Raw genomic sequence first — 21,255 nt, forward strand, 5'->3', positions numbered from 1 at the left:
TGGAAATGGTAAACAATTGTCTAGACAGTTAAGTCTCCCTTGGTCAAGAAGTTTCAGGTTTTAAAAATTACTAACTACATATTTATGAAAAAATTTTTTTACTTCAATATGCTGTATTGGTGCCATTTTAATTAATCCTCCAATTTCCTCATCTGTAGAATGAGGGGGTTAGGTAGTTGGTGGCTCTCAATGCAGGCTGCATATTCAGATCATCAGGACCCCTGGTCCCCATCCTAGATAATTAAATCAGAATGTCTGAGTATAAGCTGAGATTGAGCTCAGTAAATCCTAGAGGACAAAGAAATTCATAAACTTTAAAAGATATTATCTTGGGCTTCCCTGGTGGCACGGTGGTTGAGAGTCCGCCTGCCGATGCAGGGGATGGGGGTTCGTGCCCCGGTCCGGGAGGATCCCACATGCTGCGGAGCGGCTGCGCCCGTGGGCCATGGCCGCTGGGCCTGCGCGTCCGGAGTCTGTTGCTCCGCAGCGGGAGAGGCCACGGCTGTGAGAGGCCCGCATACCGCAAAAAACAAAAAACAAAAGGTATTATCTCAATATATTTTCTTGAAGTATTTCCTACAACCACACAGTTCTGTCATATCATTCCTGGGTGGTGATGATGTGAAACTATTGTAGCTCACAGCTACTCCGAGAAAGGTCTGCTTTTACTTCAATTCGCCACGTATTCTGAGCCAAACTGGAATGCCCTGGAATTCTTCAAAGGGAAAAGAAATGCTCAGATGAGCAGACCTCTCCCATTGGAATTCTCCTTAACAGCTGACACAAGACTAAACAAAACCTCTTCCCCAAAGGCTTATCTTCTGGGTCTACCCTGAAGGTAAGAGGTCCCTTAGCCACCCTACAGTCTGTAGACAAACTAGAAATCTCTCATCTCCCCACAGGTTCATGACTGGATGCAGGACAAGTACACCAAAGGGATTCCTTATGATAGTGGCTTCTGGTACGCACTACTGGAAAGTTAGGCTACCTTGAAGATAGTTATTAATATTCAGACAGTGTTCCTAGGGATAAATTAGACTAGACCAAAGAATACTGCATTTAGGGTACTTGTGTTCTAGGAATTGAGTGGAAAATTCCCCTGGGGTCCTCATTCTTTTACCTTTGTCTTCCCTAAAGAACCAAAGCACGGGCTTCCCTGGTGGCGCAGTGGTTGAGAATCCGCCTGCCGATGCAGGGGACACGGGTTCGTGCCCCAGTCCGGGAAGATCCCACATGCCGCGGAGCGGCTGGGCCCATGAGCCAAGGCCCCTGAGCCTGTGCGTCCGGAGCCTGTGCTCCGCAACGGGAGAGGCCACAACAGTGAGAGGCCCGCATACCGCAAAAAAAAAAAAAAAAGAACCAAAGCACTCATTAAAACCAGTAAGGAAATGCCTGCATACATGTTCAGGATCCAGTACTCTAGAAGGGGCGGTTGAATAACCATATTACATGTCTGATATGCTATATTATAAACTTACATTCCTCAGTGTCTGGTGCTCTGGCTTTTGCCAGAAGCTTAACAGAAGACATGTAGACATCCATCACACTCCTTGCAGTGGTAGCAAAGTCACCAGTCATCAAGGCATGGATTTCAGAGAGCACTAGCCTTCAGTGCACGGACAAATTAGAAGTGCCGCTGTATGCAAACTAGAATGATAATCAGAATTGGATGTGGGCAGCCACAGATGAAAGAACACCAGATACTCACGAAACAACCCTAGAAGTAGAAGGAGCAAGTTATTTTACTGTGGGAACCTGAATTCGGAGAATTAAGTAGTCAACCATTAGGAAAACCTCACGTTAACTGAACGGCAGGGATGAGTTTCTATCATTGTGGAAAGTTCCTACAAAAAAAGTTATTGAAAAACCTTCTGTACCCAGCAGAGCTCTGGGGACTCTGAGATGTGTTTATAAAAATATCTGAGATTACCTAATGAGAAAGATATATGCTACTTACCATACCCACAAGGATTGTTTCCCTCTGCACTCAGAGTTTCTGTAGCTGCTATGCCCAAAGTAACCTACATTAACCAGGCAGTCTGCAAACAAGATGGCAAAGTAAACAATAAAAATGTATTCTCCTTCCTACTTCCATTAATCCCCAGAACTACATACTGGTATGATATGGGTCAGTTTTCTGGTCTGGACACTAGTTTTGCTTTGGCTTCAGTGAATGCCCCTGGAATTTACTTTATATGGAGTATATTGGGTTGGCCAAAAATTTTCCATTAAGAGGTTACCGAAAAACCCAAACAAACGTTTTGGCCAACCCAGTACTTCCCAGGTTCTTCCTAAGGTTCCCCAGTGTAGGGATGGTTACTTGAACCAGCACAGGGGAAACTGCTTCATTCCTATTCACACACAGAGTTGACTCAGTTTCCCATTTGCAGATTACCGCCCTGAGGTAATTTATGAACTTAACAAATCTCATCATATTGGCTTTTTATCGAACCATAGTAGCTGAATTCCTTTTTTTTTTAAATTAATATTTTTATGCCCCTATTGTAATGAAATCCAAGCTTCTTTGCTCTATAACTATGACAGGAAATTATTAGTCTACAGCAAGCCTTCTAGGGAGTGAAGGAAAGACGGGGCGTTAACTCATTCTCTGAACTGAGTTCCTTGGAAGAATCAGAAATCATCCTGGATGCCATCCAGTAGTGGGTGGCAGAGCATTCCCATCAACCAGGAATTTCAGAATAAGAAAGCAGCCTCTGTGACACTGACCTTGCACACTGACCTTGCACACCAACTCTTCATCTTTGCTTGCTGCCTCTGAAATGGCTGCCCCCAGAGGCTTTGCCGCATTGAGGCTGATCTGTCTGGCAGTGGAAGAGTCCAAATCCAGGATAAAAAGTAGACAAATGGGGGAGGAAGAAAATGAGCAGCTTCTGCATTCCACTGAACACTGATATCCCATTATAATAAAAATGCTCTTTCTTAACACAGCCTCTCTGACATTTTACCATACTCATCTTTGGGCAGAGTTTACTCTCTCTCTCATCATTTCTAGAATAATCTTTCTTGTCAGACACTATGGACAGCCACTTGGCCCTGAATTCTACTGCTTTTCCCCCAAATTTCCTTGTGTAGGGTATAGCAGTTTTCTCTAGCTGAGTTGTTCATAGGCCCATAAAATCTTAACAGTTTTCAGAAAATGTGCCATAAAAATAATTTCTAACACAACAGGGAGGCACAGAACCTCTCGGCAGCTGCTACCAATGGAGCATCAGCCCTGTCCTGTAGCCGCTGTGGATTAAATGTCTCTGAATAAGTTTGTGGCCTGTCAGTAGTTGTTCCAGCATAAGAATAAATGTCTCTCTGGAATAGAAGAATGGGCAGGAAATGAATAACGGTACATTGCTCTACGTAGCCTACCCACAGAAGTGTACAGTCACATCCATACCAGCTTGTGTTAACAATAAAATGTGGAAGAGAACAATATAATCCCCTCTAATGTAGTATGGAAACCAATGCAGGGTTGGTGCCTAGAAATGAAGACAGATCTATGGGAAATGATCATTTGGAAAATAATTATTTTCCATGTTTCAGCCCGGGCTGAAGGTGCTAATGAGCACTAAGAGTTCTGTAAATAACTAGAGGGCAAAGAGAAAGAAAAAAGGAAGAGTCGCAGACTTAGTAGCCAGCCCTTTAGAATTGATAATACATTCCTAGCTAATCCACCCCATTCCCAGAGAGGCAGCGATATCACTGGCCCCAACAATATCATATAATAGTTTTCAAATCCATAGTGTAAAGAAGGCCAGCTTCCCTAGCCTGTCAATAAAGGATAGAGCCACTATTCTAATCTCTGACAGTTTCCCATCCCTTAATCTGCGTTTTTCTTCAGTTTTTTTTTTTTTCATATAATTGGGATGATGGAAAGAGTTTTGGCAGGAGAAACAGAACTTCTCACATCTACTTTCTTTTTCTTAGGAAAGAGCTCGTTCTTTGTGGATTTGCCAACCTGGGCCCCGGTAGGGATCATGTGAGAAAACTTGAGTGAGCACAACAGGAACTCCCCACTTCCTTTTCCTCCTATTAAACCTCTGGAATATTACAGACAATTTTATAAATGGGTATATTTCATTAGGGCCAAAGTGAAGGCCCTGGTGGAAGATTTGTTTCTATACAATGTAAAGCATGAATACTGGATTTATTAAAATGACCAGGAACCACGACAGTAGAAATGGTGTCAATCCCCTATGCCCTTGCTAAGTAGATGAACACAAGATTAGTAATGGAAGGCATAATAAAAGCATGTTTCTTAAGAATGCGTGTTGTTCTTCGCTGAAATTCAAAGAAGAGGAATAAGGGAGGAAGAGTCAAGAGTTAGATGTTTAGAAGGAATATTTTAAAGCAACAGTTTGGACTTTTGCTGTCACATGATAGATTTTGGCTTAGATTTGCAAAGCTAGCGTTCCAGAAGTTGTTTTATTTCTACTTAGGTATTAATTAAGCTACCACTAGGTGCCATTCTCACAGACAGTGGTTAAGAGGGTCAAAGACTGATGTGCTTTTGATTTTTTAAAAGAAATAGTACTCTCATACAGGACCTAGACATAAATAATTCCTAGAATTCTCCTTAAGTGTAAAGCATTACACACAATTGGAAGCAGTTTCAAAAAATACCTAGGTATAATTAATTTTATCCCATACTAATTTCGATGTTATCGATTATTGCTTATTCTAGTATTATCTTGCTTCGTTTTATCTAAGCCTTGAGAAGAACAGAATTTTCAAGTTCACCCCGAACTCTTCTTGAATTTGGTCTTCCAAGGGCCCTAGTCACAGTTCTGGGACCTTCAGCAGCTTTGTCAACTACCAAAACCTCTTACTTCTTCCGCTGAGGCTTTAACTTAAGCTTTAGGCTGGTGTCTGCTAGTCTTGAACAAGCTTAGGTGACTTTGCCCAGTGCACCGCATCCCTGAGTACTCAGAGCTGTTTCCTTCCTCAGCTGAAGGAGAACTAGAGGGAGAACACACCTTCTTGACTACCTCTGTGATGGTTAACTCTGTGTGTCAACCTGGCCCAGCTGTTTGGTCAAACACCGGTCTAGATGTTGCTGTGAAGGTATTTTTAGATATGATTAACATTAAATCAGTAGACTTTGAATAAAGCAGTTTACCTTCCATGATGTAAGTAAGCCTCTTCTAATCAGTTGAAGGTCTTAAAATCGAAGACTGAGGTTTCCCAAAGGAGAAGGAATTCTCCTCAAGACTGCAATAGAGAAACTCTGCCTGCCTGCCCTAAAGACTGCAGACTCTCTAGCCTCTAAAATTCCATGAGCCAATCCTTAAAATTAGTCTCTCTTCTCTCTCTGTCCCTCTCTCTCTCTATCCTATTGGTTTTGTATCTCTGGAGAACCCTGACTAATACAACCTTTCTAATAAGAAAGTTATTTCTAGTGAAATAAGTCAGACAGAGAAAGACAAATGCCATATAGTATTACATATTTGGAATCTAAAAAAAATGAACTCGTAGAAACAGAACAGATTGGTGGTTGCCAGAGGTGGCGGATGGAGGGGATGGGTGAAGGGGGTCAAAAGATACAAACTTCCAGTTATAAGAAATAAGTTCTGGGGCTTCCCTGGTGGCGCAGTGCCGATGCAGGGGACATGGGTTCGTGCCCCGGTCCGGGAAGATCCCACATGCCGCGGAGCGGCTGGGCCCGTGAGCCATGGCCGCTGAGCCTGTGCGTCCGGAGCCTGTGCTCCACAACGGGAGAGGCCACAACAGTGAGAGGCCCGCGTACCGCAAAAAAAAAAAAAAAAAGGTTCTGGGGATGCAATGTACAGCATGATAACTATAGTTAACAGTACTATATTGTATATTTGAAAGTTGTGAAGAGAGTAGATCTTAAAATTCTAATCACAAGAAAAAAACATATGACTATATGAGATGATGGATGTTAACTAGACTATTGTAATCATTTTGCAATGTTTACATAAATCAAGTTATTAGGTTGTACACCTTAAATTAATACCATGTTATACATCAGTTACACCTCAGTAAAACTTGGGGAAAAAAGAAAGTTATTCCTCTGTCTTTGCTTTTAGCATTTTTTTCTTTGAAACCATAATAGAGCTTCTAATCTGCATCAGTCACTTGCACTTATTTACGGGCATTTCTTCATGGGTTCATGGGTTTCCTTAGTAATAGCTCTAACAGGTTTCTATTGTGCACCTTCTTTTTTTTTTAAAGAACCTTAACATTCATGTATCTTTTCTAGAAAAGAACATTTCAAAATTACATTTAACAGAAAGTAAAGTTAAAACATAAATACTAAGTGATTTCATCATACTCCTTTGTCACAACTTTTTCAGATGTAGCTCTTAAAAATATTTTAAGTCTTTGAGGATATCTATCAGATAATGTCCCATTTCTTTTTTATCAGAATCACTTATGTATGTTGGATTGTGGGTAGGGAAGAAGAAATGTATTTAAATGAATTTAAGGCACTAAAGACTGCAAGGTTGATAGTAAAAATGATGACAGAATACAAATGCCAATTTGCAAAGGAGAAGGCAGAGCTGTTAGTAGTGATAAACTAAGGATCCTATCAGAATTCCTCCTAATAAACTGGTAGCATACAGAACACTTGGCTACCTGAAGTTCCTTTCTCCTCATCTCCCCTGTTGCCTAAAGCCTCAGTGATGTCCCACCAGAAGAGCAATTTTCCAAGACTGCATGAGTGCCTTCTTCACTGGGGCTTGTGTATCTTTACCTGCTTGTGTGGCAAGTAGGTGCTTCTTTGGGTCTTGGAGATACAAACACATAGAAATATGATTTAGTCCTTAAAGAATAAAGGAACCCACCCAGTTCCCAGGGGGGAGGATAAAGTTCAGAGCAATCAGCAACATTATTTTTGACCCATCAAATGCAAAGCACCTCACTCAGGCTCTTGGGAGTGGTACAAAAAAAAGTAGAAAACAGATCTCTTATCTTCAAAGAAATTACAGATGGGCTGATTTTCAAAAAAGCAGAAGACATACTTTACTGTTTAAAAACTCCCAGAGGGATTTAAATTCTACATTCTACCCATGGGAGCATTTTTCCCCACTACTTGGGAATCCTCTCTGTATTGATATGTCCCCAAAGGAGGTGAGGCCAGCTCTGTTTCTCCAATACAAGTGCCCAGCAGCAACTATGGCACCTACGTGCTCTGCAAAGAACTTTTCCAGCAGTTGGTGTCTCCAGGGCCACAGAGCTCCCCTTTGGTACTTGGTGGGAAAGTTGACCACTTGAAAGTAGAGAATAAAAGAAATGTGTGTGAAAATATGTGGCGTATATAAGTGGTGTGTATAAAGGGAACGTGATGTCCAACCTTGTGTTTTTCCTTCCTTCCTGGAACCAGTTTGAACAATTGTTACCCAGTTAGTAGAAGTTGCAGGTCTGAACAGAAGTTTCCTGGTCTCTCCAAAGGGTGATTATAGCTGATGGTTGGAAGCTTGGCATTTCTAGAGAGAAAGAGGTGGCAGTAGCCCTTTTGCAACTTTTAGGCAGTGGTAAGAATTCTAGCCCTTCGTCTTTAAGCATTATGTTGAGCAGACGTCAGCGTTTTCTTTCAGCATTTTATTCAAGAGAAAGAGTGGAGTGAAGGACAATGAGTCCAAAGTTTATAGCCTGAGCCACTGGAAGGTTGGAATTACTTTAACTAAATAAGCAGAGGCAGACTCAGGGAGAAGCAGGTTTGGGGGGAAAGATCAGGAGTTCAGTTTGGGACATACGAAAATTGAGACGCCTATTAGACATACAAGTAGAAATGTGGAGCAGGCAGCTGAATATATGCGTGTGGACAGGTCAGGGCTGGAAATGTGCATTTGGATGTCATCTACGTGCATGAGACTGAATGAGATTCCCCAGGAGAAATTGTAGTCTGAGACAAAGAGCCAAAACGGAGCCCTGGAGCAGTCCTGCGTTTCAAGTCAGAGAGACAGGAGGAACCAGGGAGACCAAGTAGCAGCCATTGAGGAGAGAGGAGAGCCAGGAGAGAGGGATGTCCTGAAAACCAGAGGCAGAAAATGTTACAAGGAAGAAAAATAAAGTGATCAATTGTCGGGGACACTGCTGATGGGTCAAGTAAGGATAAAGAAGATGTGCCTTAGATTTTACAACGTGGGAGACATGAATAGCCCTAACAAGGGCAACTTATGTGACGAGGTCGGGGTAGACGCCTGAGTGAGTGGGCTCAGAAGAGAAGGGGAGAGGAATTGCAGACAAGGGGGGTAGATGATTTTGAGGAGTTTTTCTGTGGCAGGAACAGAAATAGAGCAGTAAGCTAGATGGGGGAATGAGGTCAGGAGTGGTTGTTTGTTTGTTTGTTTTTTACGTGGAAGAAATAGTACTATATTTGTATACTAGCGGAAATGTCTAGTAGAGAGAAAAAAAATATGGATGCATTATAGAGGGGAGAATTGCTAAAGCAATTCTCAGAACGCTGAACACATTCTAGCCTTGTGCCAGGAGTTTGTTCCCACTCTGTGCACAATAAGCGCCAGCAGTTCTGGTTAAGGAAATAGTTTCTGTAGGGACAGAGTGGAAAGACTTGTGGCGCTCACTTGGAAGCCACAATCCCTGCATCCTGGAGCCCAAGGACAGGATGGGATGAAAATGCTGACCTCGATGTCTCAGCTTTGACCAGACGATACATTTTTTTCTGGGCATTCCCACAAATACCACCCAAGCATCCTTTCTGTGCAATGTAGGTTATAATAAAAACCTTCCTAAAACAGATTTGACCATTTGTGATCATTTGAAGGGACAAAATCAAATTTTCCCCTTTTACGTTAGAGATAATTGTTCCCATAGAAAATTTAGGCTGTCTACAGAATTATACAGGAAATTTTACTTAGTTTTTTTAAAAGGTTTCAGGCATTATCTTTAATGTCTATGCAAATAATAAATTTCAATTTAGGAATTGATTTGTGGTAAGCCCATGGTTTCTTAAATCAACTCATTTTTTTCCCCCATTTCACCGATTCTCTATTAGGCAATGCTTTCTTAGCCTACTTTGAATATACTAGAGTATTAGAAAATAATAAAACTACTGTTTATGTAAAAATATTTTGTTAGCCTGATTTTTAAATAACTGAGAAGAATTTCTCCCCACAGGTATGGTTTAGAGAAGTTTTAAATAATTGATACCTTCCTAAGCTTTCCTTAAAAAAAGAAAACCAGTTCAATCAGGACTTTTCAGTATTTTCCACCAGTTACCCCTCCTAGCAGAGGAGAACAAATCATACTCTGGAGAGTACGGGGGTATGGCCAAAGTAGCCAATAAAATCATTAAGTTTCTTTGAAGTCTCTTTTTGAAATATTAAAATCCATACAAATATTTCATTTTATACTATAATAACACCATATTTTAAAATATATTAAAATGTTTTAAATAATCATTCAGGGAAAAAGAAATGTTCCGCTTGTATCATTGGTTCAATGAAGAGGCTGCTTTTCTTGGAGTCTGTCCATGTCAGAAAACTGGGCTGCACCGAAGGCAGCTGACACCAATACCAGATTCATCATCTCAACAACTTCTCTTCTCTATTTTGGAGTCCCAGTGTCTCCAGAACCCAAACCCACAAAAAAACGGCAAACAGTTTTTCACTGCTTTATGGGCTATAAAAGGGTAAATGCTGAAAAAATATGTGTAGGATGCTGCTGGAGAGAGAGTGATGGTGCAGTATTTTCAGGTTCCTGTGATAAACAATTCTGAGAGTTGCGACATCCTGCTCACAGGCCAAGTAATCAGTGTCATGTGATCTGCTCTCTGACCCAGTCAGCCTTTTTTACTATTTCCACAGGATTCTTGTCAAAACACTTTTATGTTGAAGAAAGACGAGTAATGATGTTTTCTGTTTCACTAAAGCCAAAACTTTCACTATGCTTAAATGAACCGAGAATCTCAATGATATAGTCCTTATGATTTCCATCTAACTCTCAATCTTTATTATAACAATTTTATTGATGTTCACAAAAAAAAAATTAACAGTTTTGCTTTGCAGTTGTTATCTGAAATTATTTAGACTTCAAACAAATAAACCAAAAGCTATTAAATAAGAAAATTGAGTGAGACATTCTTTATCACCACGATGAACAAGTTAGTCAAATTATCCAGGTTTTTGTCTTTGGTCATCACCTCTCTTTTCTTGCCTAATGAAAAGCAAGTCGACCTTGAGTTTGAAACCTTACTCCAGTGTACTTCCCCCATCCCATATTATTTTGAACCAAATCCTAAATATCATATGATTTTATCCAGAAATATTTCAATATACCAAAACATTTGATTGAGGGCAATTATATCAGGAAATGGAGCTGATTTGCAGGAGCCAATGGTTTTGTGTATAATCCAAGTAGTAACAGTGATTTACGAGGTGAGAAACTTATAAGGTAGATAAATATCTATTGTACAATAGATATCTCAGCCTTCTTGGACTCACTGAGAAGTCACATGTTCAAGTTTGTCTACTCTGGTCAAAGTATAAATGTGGGCCACAGATACCCACAAAATTTGTTCTTGCCTCGTGTAGCATCTTGCATTCACTTAAGGAGACTCCAGAGCTAATATCAATGGGTTCCTCGATTACACCAAAAAATGCCAGAGTTTTCAATCACTCTCTACACATAAAAAATTTTCTACTCTACAGTATGCATTCAAGAAAAACACAAGTTTGACTGACATGGAAAAGCAGAATTTTGCTAATTTTACTTGTACATGTGTCACAAAACCCTTTTAAGGGGCAAACATTTTAAACAGTTTTTCTCCAAATCCTGGAATAAAACTGACACTCTCTGAAAATGTACCATAGTTATCCTAGAGCTTTGAGAACTGCAGTTAGAATCTTGCAAGAATAAATATGCCCCTGCTTGAGAAGAGAACGAATCTGAAACCTTTGTGGTATGTGTGAAAGCTGGCTAGAGAAGGAAAGATGAAAAATGCTCTAGGGCATGATGTGTGTTAAGACTTCAAGTTGATCGCTCTCCGTGTTAGCAGATACAGTATCAGTAATACCTGCTGACACATCAAGAGCCAAGGAAAACCACTTGAAATCATTTGCCTTCTCGTTTAATTGATTATCGATGTTGCTCCCAATGTCCTCAACTCTTGGATCAACGCTTCACACCAAATGGCTAATAGTTTTAAGCAAGTTTGTTTATTCTGGACAGATTCCTTCAGCTGCTGCAATCCAACATGATCTAGTGAACTTACCAGCAGTAAATGGCTTTCCTTGCTTGGCTAGCAAATGAGCCAGTAGGAAACTGGCTTTTGTTGCAGCCTTATTTTCATTTTTTACTTTTGTGAAGAAATTTTTCTGTGATGAGATATTCCATTTAAGAGTTTCCAATTTTTCTGACTGTTCCTCTCCTGTGAGTTGGGAATATTGTGATCAGGCTTAGTTTGGTAATGTCAGCACAGCCTTAATGTCATCGTATAATAAACACAATGCTTTGGCATCTAATTTGATCAAAATAACCCACATTCCACTGTGCCTTAGAGGCATGACATTTGAAGTCCACTTTTCTTGTTTTGACATGATGGGTATGCACTGGCAGTGAAAAAAATGAAATGTCACGGATAGAGTGATACATAAGGCTCTTGAAACACTGTCAAGTTCTAACTGTGTCAGTGGGATCTGTCAAGTTCTAAGTGTGTCAGTGTGATTCATAGCCCGTGAGCAGCAGCGTGAAGCAGTGATAGCACCACATAAGTAAGGCCTCTGTCCCAACTTACTCAACTCTGCCATTGTAGCACCAAAGCAACCATAGACAATACAGAAGTGAATACACGTGTCTGTGTCCCATAAGCATTATTTATGGACACTGAAATGAGAATTTCATGTAATCTTTCACATGTTGTGAAATCTTCTTCTTCTTTTGACTTTTTTCAACTATTGAAGAATACAAAGGCCATTTTTAGCTCCAAGGATGTTGAAAACATTTGCTGAATCCTGCTCTAGAGGACGAGCCAAGGGAAGAGGTTTTTAAGAGAAAGTCTGGAAAATGGCACTGGAACTCTCACCTCTGTGTTGAACTCAGAGGAGGCAGTTTCTGACAATGTCGTGGGGCAAACTTCAGGTATAAGTTTCTTACCATAAGGATGGTAAGAAAATGATTATGGGAAATACAAGCAATCCTTTCATGAAATTTACCTCTACATGGAGGGAAGGAAATGAGAGGTAGCTGGGGGATGATGTGATTTAAGAGAAAATTGTTGTTAAAATAGGAGAGATTTGGACATGAGCACTTAACCTGTATTTTCTCTTCCTTTTTTAATAAGAAAAATAATACCTATCTTGAAGTTTTTTAGAAAGGTCAAATGAGATAAAGCATGTTTTGTACTCAGGATGATGCCTAGCTTATGGTAGATTCTCAGTAACTCATATATTAATATTCATATATGTTCATTATATTTTTTGGTAAAAAAACCCAACAGAGTCCAGATTACTTTGCTATTAGGTTCCTGAACTATCTTATTTAAAATCAAGACTGTACTCTTATTGAGGTGTTTTGAAAATGGTTAAATAAATTGGAGGTTGACCAGTTAGTCAAGACTTTGTAACTTCAATAATTTTGATTTTGTAACTTCCTCAGTTTTCCTTCTTCTAGACTGAGTTCAATCAGTTTAGTCTATCTTCACGTGAGAGCCACGTTGCCCTTCAGATCCTTTTCATCGTCTTTTTCAAGCCATAATACAGTCATACCAACTATTATACAAATGAATCACACAAATCATACACTGATTTGGTATATTAGTAGGGTTATTTTTATTCTTACTAGTTTTTTTGGGGGGAGGAATGTAAATTTTTTTAAATTTAATTTTATTTTTTTATACAGCAGGTACTTACTAGTCATCAATTTTACACACATCAGTGTATACATGTCAATCCCAATCACCCAATTCATCACACCGCCACCTCCACCCCCACCCTCCGCCGCTTTCCCCCCTTGGTGTCCATACGTTTGTTCTCTACATCTGTGTCTCAATTTCTGCCCTGCAAACCGGTTCATCTGTACCATTTTTCTAGGTTCCAAATATATGTGTTAATATACGATATTTGTTCTTCTCTTTCTGACTTACTTCACTCTATATGACAGTCTCTAGATCCATCCATGTCTATACAAATGAACCAATTTCGTTCCTTTTTATGGCTGAGTAATATTCCATTGTATATATGTACCATATCTTCTTTATCCATTCGTCTGTCAGTGGGCATTTAGGTTGCTTCCATGACCTGGAAATTGTAAGTAGTGCTGCAATGAACATTGGGGTGCATGGGTCTTTTTTTTTTTTTGCGGTACACGGGCCTCTCACTGCTGTGGCCTCTCCCGTTGCAGAGCACAGGCTCCGGACGCGCAGGCTCAGCGACCATGGCTCATGGGCCCAGCCGCTCCACGGCATCTGGGATCTTCCCGGACCAGGGCACGAACCTGTGTCCCCTGCATCGGCAGGCAGACTCTCAACCACTGCACCACCAGGGAAGCCCACATGGGTCTTTTTGAATTACGGTTTTCTCTGGGTATATGCCCAGTAGTGGGATTGCTGGATCATATGGTAATTCTATTTTTAGTTTTTTAAGGAACCTCCATACTGTTCTCCATAGTGGCTGTATCATTTTACATTCCCACCAACAGTGCAAGAGGGTTCCCTTTTCTCCACACCCTCTCCAGCATTTGTTGTTTGTAGATTTTCTGATGATGGCCATCCTGACCAGTGTGAGGTGATACCTCATTGTAGTTTTGATTTGCATTTCTCTAATAGTTAGTGATGTTGAGCAGCTTTTCATGTGCTTCCTGGCCATCTGTATATCTTCTTTGGAGAAATGGCTATTTAGGTCTTCTGCCCATTTTTGGATTGGGTTGTTTGTTTCTTTAATATTGAGCTGCATGAGCTATTTATAAATTTTGGAGATTAATCTTTTGTCCATTGATTCGTTTGCAAATATTTTCTCCCATTCTGAGTGTTGTCTTTTCATCTTGTTTATGGTTTCCTTTTCTGTACAAAAGCTTAGACATTTCATTTCATTAGGTCCCATTTGTTTATTTTTGTTTTTATTTCCATTACTTTAGGAGGTGGGTCAAAAAAGATGTTGCTGTGATTTATGTCAAAGAATGTTCTTCCTCTGTTTACCTCTAAGAGTTTTAGAGTGTCTGGTCTTACATTTAGGTCTCTAATCCATTTTGAGTTTACTTTTGTATATGGTGTTAGGGAATGTTCTAATTTCATTCTTTTACATGTAGCTGTCCAGTTTTCCCAGCACCACTTATTGAAGAGACTGTCTTTTCTCCATTGTATATCCTTGCCTCCTTTGTCATAGATTAGTTGATCATAGGTGCATGGGTTTATCTCCAGGCTTTCTATCTTGTTCCATTGATCTATGTTTCTGTTTTTGTGCCAGTACCATGTTGTCTTGATTACTGTAGCTTTGTGGTATAGTCTGAAGTCAGGGAGTCTGATTCCTCCAGCTCCGTTTTTTTCCCTCAAGACTGCTTTGGCTATTCGGGATCCTTTGTGTCTCCATACAAATTTTAAGATTTTTTGTTCTAGTTCTGTAAAAAATGCCGTTGGTAATTTGATAGGGATTGCATTGAATCTGTAGATTGCTTTGGGTAGTAGAGTCGTTTTCACAATATTGATTTTTCCAATCCAAGAACACGGCATATCTCTCCATCTGTTGGTATCATCTTTAATTTCTTTCATCAGTGTCTTATAGTTTTCTGCATACAGGTCTTTTGTCTCCCTAGGTAGGTTTATTCCTAGGTACTTGAGTCTTTTTGTTGCAATGGTAAATGGGAGTGTTTCCTTCATTTCTCTTTCAGATTTTTCATCATTAGTGTATAGGAATTCAAGAGATTTCGGTGCATTAATTTTGTATCCTGCTACTTTACCAAATTCATTGATTAGCTCTAGTAGTTTTCTGGTGGCATCTTTAGGATTCTCTATGTATAGTATCATGTCATCTGCAAACAGTGACACTTTTACTTCTGCTTTTCCTATTTGTATTCCTTTTATTTCTTTTTCTTCTCTGATTGCCATGGCTAGGACTTCCAAAACTATGTTGAATAATAGTGGTGAGAGTGGACATCCTTGTCTTGTTCCTGATCTTAGAGGAAATGCTTTCAGTTTTTCACCATTGAGAATGATGTTTGCTGTGGGTTTGTCGTATATGACCTTTATTATGTTGAGGTAGGTTCCCTCTATCCCACTTTCTGGAGAGTTTTTATCATAAATGGGTGTTGAATTTTGTCAGAAGCTTTTTCTGCATGTATTGAGATGATCATATGGTTTTTATTCTTCAATTTGTTAGTATGGTTTATCACATTGATTGATTTACATATATTGAAGAATCCTTGCATCCCTGGGATAAATCCCACTTGATCATGGTGTATGATCCTTTTAATGTGTTGTTGGATTCTGTTTGCTAGTATTTTGTTGAGGATTTTTGCATCTATATTCATCAGTGATATTGGTGTGTAATTTTCTTTCTTTATAGTATCTTTGTCTGCTTTTGGTATCAGGGTGATGGTGGCCTCATAGAATGAGTTTGGGAGTGTTCCTTCCTCTGCAATTTTTTGGAAGAGTTTGAGAAGGATGGGTGTTAGCTCTTCTCTAAATGTTTGATAGAATTCACCTGTGAAGCCATCTGGTCCTGGACTTTTGTTTGTAGGAAGATTTTTTTTTTTTTTTTTGCCGTACGCGGGCCTCTCACTGTTGTGGCCTCTCCCGTTGCGGAGCACAGGCTCTGGACGCGCAGGCTCAGTGGACATGGCTTACGGGCCCAGCCGCTCCGCAGCATGTGGGATCTTCCCAGACCGGGGCACGAACCCGCATCCTCTGCATCGGCAGGCAGACTCTCAACCACTGCGCCACCAGGGAAGCCCTGTTGGAAGATTTTTAATCACAGTTTCCATTTCATTACTTGTGATTGGTCTGTTCATATTTTCTATTTCTTCCTGATTCAGTCTTGGAAGGTTATACCTTTCTAAGAATTTGTCCATTTCTTCCAGGTTGTCCATTTTGTTGGCATAGAGTTGCTTGTAGTAGTCTCTTAGGGTGCTTTGTATTTCTGCGGTGTCTGTTGTAACTTCTCTTTCATTTCTAATTTTATTGATTTGAGTCCTCTGCCTCTTTTTCTTGATGAGTCTGGCTAATGGTTTATCAATTTTGTTTATCTTCTCAAAGAACCCTTACTAGTTTCTTTTTAATGTAACTATTTTTTTTCTTTCTATAAGTAGTACATGGAGTTACCATATGACTGAGCAATTCCAGTTTCACTCTGGTATTGCTGGGTCCACATGAAAACTTGCACACAAGTGTTCACAGCAGCACTATTCATAATTGCCCCCAAATGGATATAACATAAATATTCACCGACTGATGGACAGATAAAATGTGTAATATCCATATAATGGAATTTTTTCAGCCATAAAAAAAGAATAAAGTGCTGATATGAGCTACGAAGTGGATAAGACTTGAAAACATTTTGCTAAGTGAAAAAATCCCATCACAAAAGACCACATTTTGTATGATTCCATTTGCAGAACAGATAAATCTATAGAGACAGAAAGTAGATTAGTAATAGCCTAGGGCTTAGAAGAGAAATGGAGAATGACTGCTAATGGGTATGGGGCTTCTTAGTGGGAGGATACTTTATAGTCTGTTGTCTGATAATCTGGTATCTGGAGTCTGTGGATATATTTCTGTTGAATGTTTTGCTGAAAGGGTCTTTACTCTTCATGTGTCTGTCTGTCTTTGGTTGTGTATGGGACTTTGTATATGAAATCTTATTTTTAGAAACAATCTGAAGCCTAGACAGATGTTACATTCCCTCAGAAAAGAATTTTTATTACTTTTTTCAGTCATCTGGGAGTGCCAGCCATCAAGTATCATTTTAATCCAATTCCAAGCTAGAGATTTTCTGGGCTACTCAAATGACGTGAAGCTAAGCTGCAGACGGTACAAGGGCTGGTTCACTTCCATTTCACCTTAATTCCTGGTGTGCAACCAGGTTGTGCGATTTGGGGGAAATTCCCTCAATTTCTTCCTTTATCATGCTATTTAGAATTAACTGTCTAAAGACTAACACATGATTAGGGACTGAATTGGATTAAAAATAAACATTTATCTTCACTTTCCCCTGAAACTGCCCTAAAATGATAGTAATGGAATAACAAGGTAAAAACCCACAAGGACTAAGAGAAAAGGGAGAACAGTAGATGAGAGCTGCCTATAAATTTTTGGAAGACAGGACAGCTGATGGAGGAGTGATACCTAATCCAGACAGCGGGGTACAGGAAGCAGAGACCAATGTGAGCCAGTTCACCACAGAATCCCACAGAAAATGTGCTGTTCCCATTATCAGTCGACAGGGGGAGGCAACCACAACTTGCATTGATGTGTTATGGTCTGTAATACACAATTACTGTATCACATCAAAGATATTTGAACTTGCCCATGTACTGTCACAGTCTGGTCAGGTGGGCCCTAGATCTAATAAAACTGGACAATGTTCAAATATGCTATATTGGTGATATGGTTATCTCAGAATCTGAGGATCAAGCTAAAAGAGACCTTATGAAGGTCATAAATCATATAACTAATTGGGGATAATTGATTAACTCCAAAAAAAGCCAGGGCTGTACACAGACTATGAAATTTGGAGGGACTGCATACTGTAGACAATGAGCAATAAATTATTTCTTCCCATCTCTCAGGCTATAGGGACTCAACACCTAGTGGGCCTGTTTGGCTTTTGGAAAAATTGTATCCCTCACTTAGGGATACCGTTAGTTTCAGTTCGTAAGATTACCCAGAAAAAGGCTATATTTGACTGAGGAGCTGAATAGCAACAAGGCTGCTTAGAACCGCAGAGGGCTGTAGCCCAAATTATCCCATTAGGACCTTATGATCCTTATGATGAAATAATATTAGAAGTGTTGGCTGCCTGCACTCATGCCAACTGGAGTGTCTGGCCAAAGGCAATATTTACTGCTCAATGGTGACCTGGACTTTTGAACTGGAAAAGTACCGAATGGTACTCTCTAGTGTATTCCTTTTGAAGACAGTTACAGGCTTGTTACTGAGCATTTATGGAACAGCTCCAATAATAGAAGGATATAAGATTATATTAAGACCTGAAATACCAGCATGTCATGGGTGATGTTAGAAAAGCATTCCAACAGGAAGGACAATGCCCAAACAAGTTCCATCCTAAAATGGATTTGGTACACAATGGGAGCATATTCCTGAGAGTTTCCATGGGAAGAACTCACTGTAGTCACAAGCAAGTAGCCTCTTTTCCCCTAGGACTGACTATAGAGCCTCCTGAAGAGGATTGGCCAGCTGTTATTTGGCCCTACTGAGCCTCAAACTCTTAATAAAAATTGCCCTATTTGCCAACAGGAAAGGCAGGATTTTCGGTTCCTCTGGGGAAGTATTCCCAGGGGAAAAGGTCCATCATATAGCTGGCAAATAGATTACATTGTCCCTTTACCGGTTGTTTGACAACTTAAATATTGGCCTTAAGGGTTTGGTTTCACATACCAATGGCTAAAGTCAGTGTTGCAAATTCTGTCAAAGGACTGCAACAACCACATACACACATGCAGACACACACACACGCACACACACACACATATACATCACCTTCCTGTTTGGCCCTCCTAGTTACATTTCATCAGATCAGATCAAGACACTTCACTGCCTATATATACAGTGAAACGGTAGGCAAAGAAACATATTCAGTAGGCTTAGAATATTACTTGTCACTCTCAAAGTAATGGGTTAATAGAAAATGGGGATAAACAAAACATATGCTTTTTAAACTGAGGGAAAACAAGTGATTGAAGGGCCGTTCCACAAAATTATAGGACTATGTCTTATAACTTGACCTGAGGAGGATTAAAGGTAGAATTACATTAGATAATTGGGTAAAACTGATATTGTAGAAGCTAATAAAACATGTGATAATACTGATATGGACAATCAAATGTGAATATTGGGAGACTGAACTAAACCCCTTTAGGATATTATCCCTGTGGAGGAGAACCTGCATGAAGAAAATTTTGACCTGAGCAATGGTAGGTCGACTACAGTCCCTGAATCCCTCAGCAGATACATACCATAAATACAATGGCTGTAGAAGAAGTAGACAAACAAATTGTAAAGTTAGTTCAGAAGTATGAGAAAGTTTATGCTGGAATTTTCAGCTATTTGTTTAAATCCATACCAGCTGCCCACGGATTATTACAAATGCATGGAATTTTCATGTACATTTTGATTGTCTACTTGATTATATATCGTCAAGCAAGTAATGGCTCTCAAACTAAGAGTGACCATTTTGTCCTAAAATGGTCTTGACCATGGATGAGGGGTTAGTCCGTGCTGTGAGGGTTAATTCCTGCAGACCTGAAATTGGCCCGAACTCTTTTACTAAAATAAGAAATGTACCCACCTGACACTGACCTCTGGTCCAGGCATAACACCTACTGATTATTAGTGCTGCTTTGTAACCATGGGTGGGAGGAGTTTCAAGGCAAGCTTTTGACATTGTTTATTGATAACAGTGAAATTGACTTGCACCTGGTCTGAGACACCCAGAGGGTTCTGTCATTGGAACTGGTTACATAGCAAGTATATGCCCACGTGACCAACCAGGGATGAGAAACCCTGGTTGAGACTCTACCTTGGGCTCCTTGGTTCTGAGATGGTCCGTGCTCATATTGGTGGTTCCAGATCTGAGAAAGTGTGTCTAGACAGCCCTTACAGAGGGCTAACAAATGCAGGTCGGGCTTGGCTGCCCTGGACTCTTTGCTGTGAGATGGCCTTTGGCTGTGATGCATGTCGTTACTTTAATACTATTGCTATATTGTGTCCTTTTCCTGTAATAAACTATATAGATTTATAAGCACTGTCATTTTAAGTCCTATGAGACTTTAGCAGTCAAACCTCGTTTAACTGTTACTGTTGGTGCACTGTGATGGGAATCTAAATGTTTTTCATATTCTTCTAATTTCTTAAAAAAAAAGATCCTCTACATCCAAAAAGTTGACCAAAAAAATCTGAGGTACTGTATTTTTACATTCTTCTGAACTTTTGGGTGGTATTCCTATGTAGTTTCAAGTTAACACACTAGAGTGGTCAGATCCATGAACTTTATTTTTAAAAGGCTATTCCTGAAAGAAATACCTTGCTTTTTTACAAGGAACTAGTCCTGCCCTGGCAATATTAGATATTTTTATTTAAATTTAGTTCATTTTTTATGACAGTAGGTTCATCCTAATATGCACAGCTGTTTCCTTAGACATCGAGTTACAAAAGGCTTGGTGGTCCCTAGGAAGAATGGCAATCTGCAGTTGTTGGCAAGTGATCTGGAAACCGTGACTCTAAAGCGGCAAATGGTGGGCCTTCTGCCTGCTACAGATACCATAGAAGCCGCCAGGTTGCAGGACTGGTGGATGACGAAAAGAAACCTGATAGCAATTGTGTGGTGGACACCAGGCTGCTTCTGTTTTCCTCTACAACTTTGACAAGAGGGGACACCACAAGGAGTGCCAAGGATCTAAAAATAGAGACTTTATTAAATCATTCAGTTGAGCTATCTTTGTTGAAGTAATCGTCTTATTTAATAACCATGCAAAAGGCCAATGCTAGAGACACGATGAGATGAGGAAGAGGGAAGAGTCCAGGATGGCTTGGCCAACTGAATTAGTTGTGATAGTGTTGAGCCTGCGATGCCTTTGCACATCCAGATAATGTCCACAGACAGTTGGGAACAGGACCTGGGGTTCAGGGCCAGGCCTAGACTAGAAGATCCAGGCTTAGGGCCTCCCCTCCCACGTAGCCTCTGGGAATTACTGGTGGATATGCAGAGGGGAAGACCTGTGCACAGGTGAGATAACCCGGGAGGGAGAAAGCGGTACCTCAGAAACCCAAAAGAGGAGAGACCTTCAAAGGAATGGTCAGTAAGGCCTGAATTGTATCCACTGGAAATGACGCTTGGGTCAGGGTTCTCAGCAGTACACTGAAGCAATAAGGTAGAAATCAGATGGCAAGAGATTGAAGAGTAAATAAAAGGTGAAAAAGTGGACATATCAGTAGATGTATTCTTTCTGGAAACTGAGCTCTAAAAGACAGTGACATTGCCAGAGGGATAGTTTTTGTTTTGAAGATTATTTTGAACATGACTATTTGCTGAGGGAAAACACACACACACACACACACACACACACACACACACACACACGCGCGCGCTGGAG

The 21,255-nt window shown here is 40.2% G+C and overlaps 1 long non-coding RNA gene across 1 annotated transcript in view; it reads left to right on the forward strand.

The window, feature by feature from the left end:
- LOC137228817 (uncharacterized) overlaps window positions 1-10,076 on the forward strand; it is a 45,313-nt gene extending 35,237 nt beyond the window's left edge. Inside the window, exon 3 of the long non-coding RNA XR_010945369.1 lies at window positions 9,404-10,076. This is a non-coding gene — a long non-coding RNA (uncharacterized lncRNA). The remainder of the gene's footprint in view (window positions 1-9,403) is intronic.
- Window positions 10,077-21,255: the final 11,179 nt, after the last annotated feature.

This window comes from Pseudorca crassidens, chromosome 1, assembly GCF_039906515.1.
Source record: "Pseudorca crassidens isolate mPseCra1 chromosome 1, mPseCra1.hap1, whole genome shotgun sequence".
Classification (NCBI taxonomy): Eukaryota; Metazoa; Chordata; class Mammalia; order Artiodactyla; family Delphinidae; genus Pseudorca; species Pseudorca crassidens.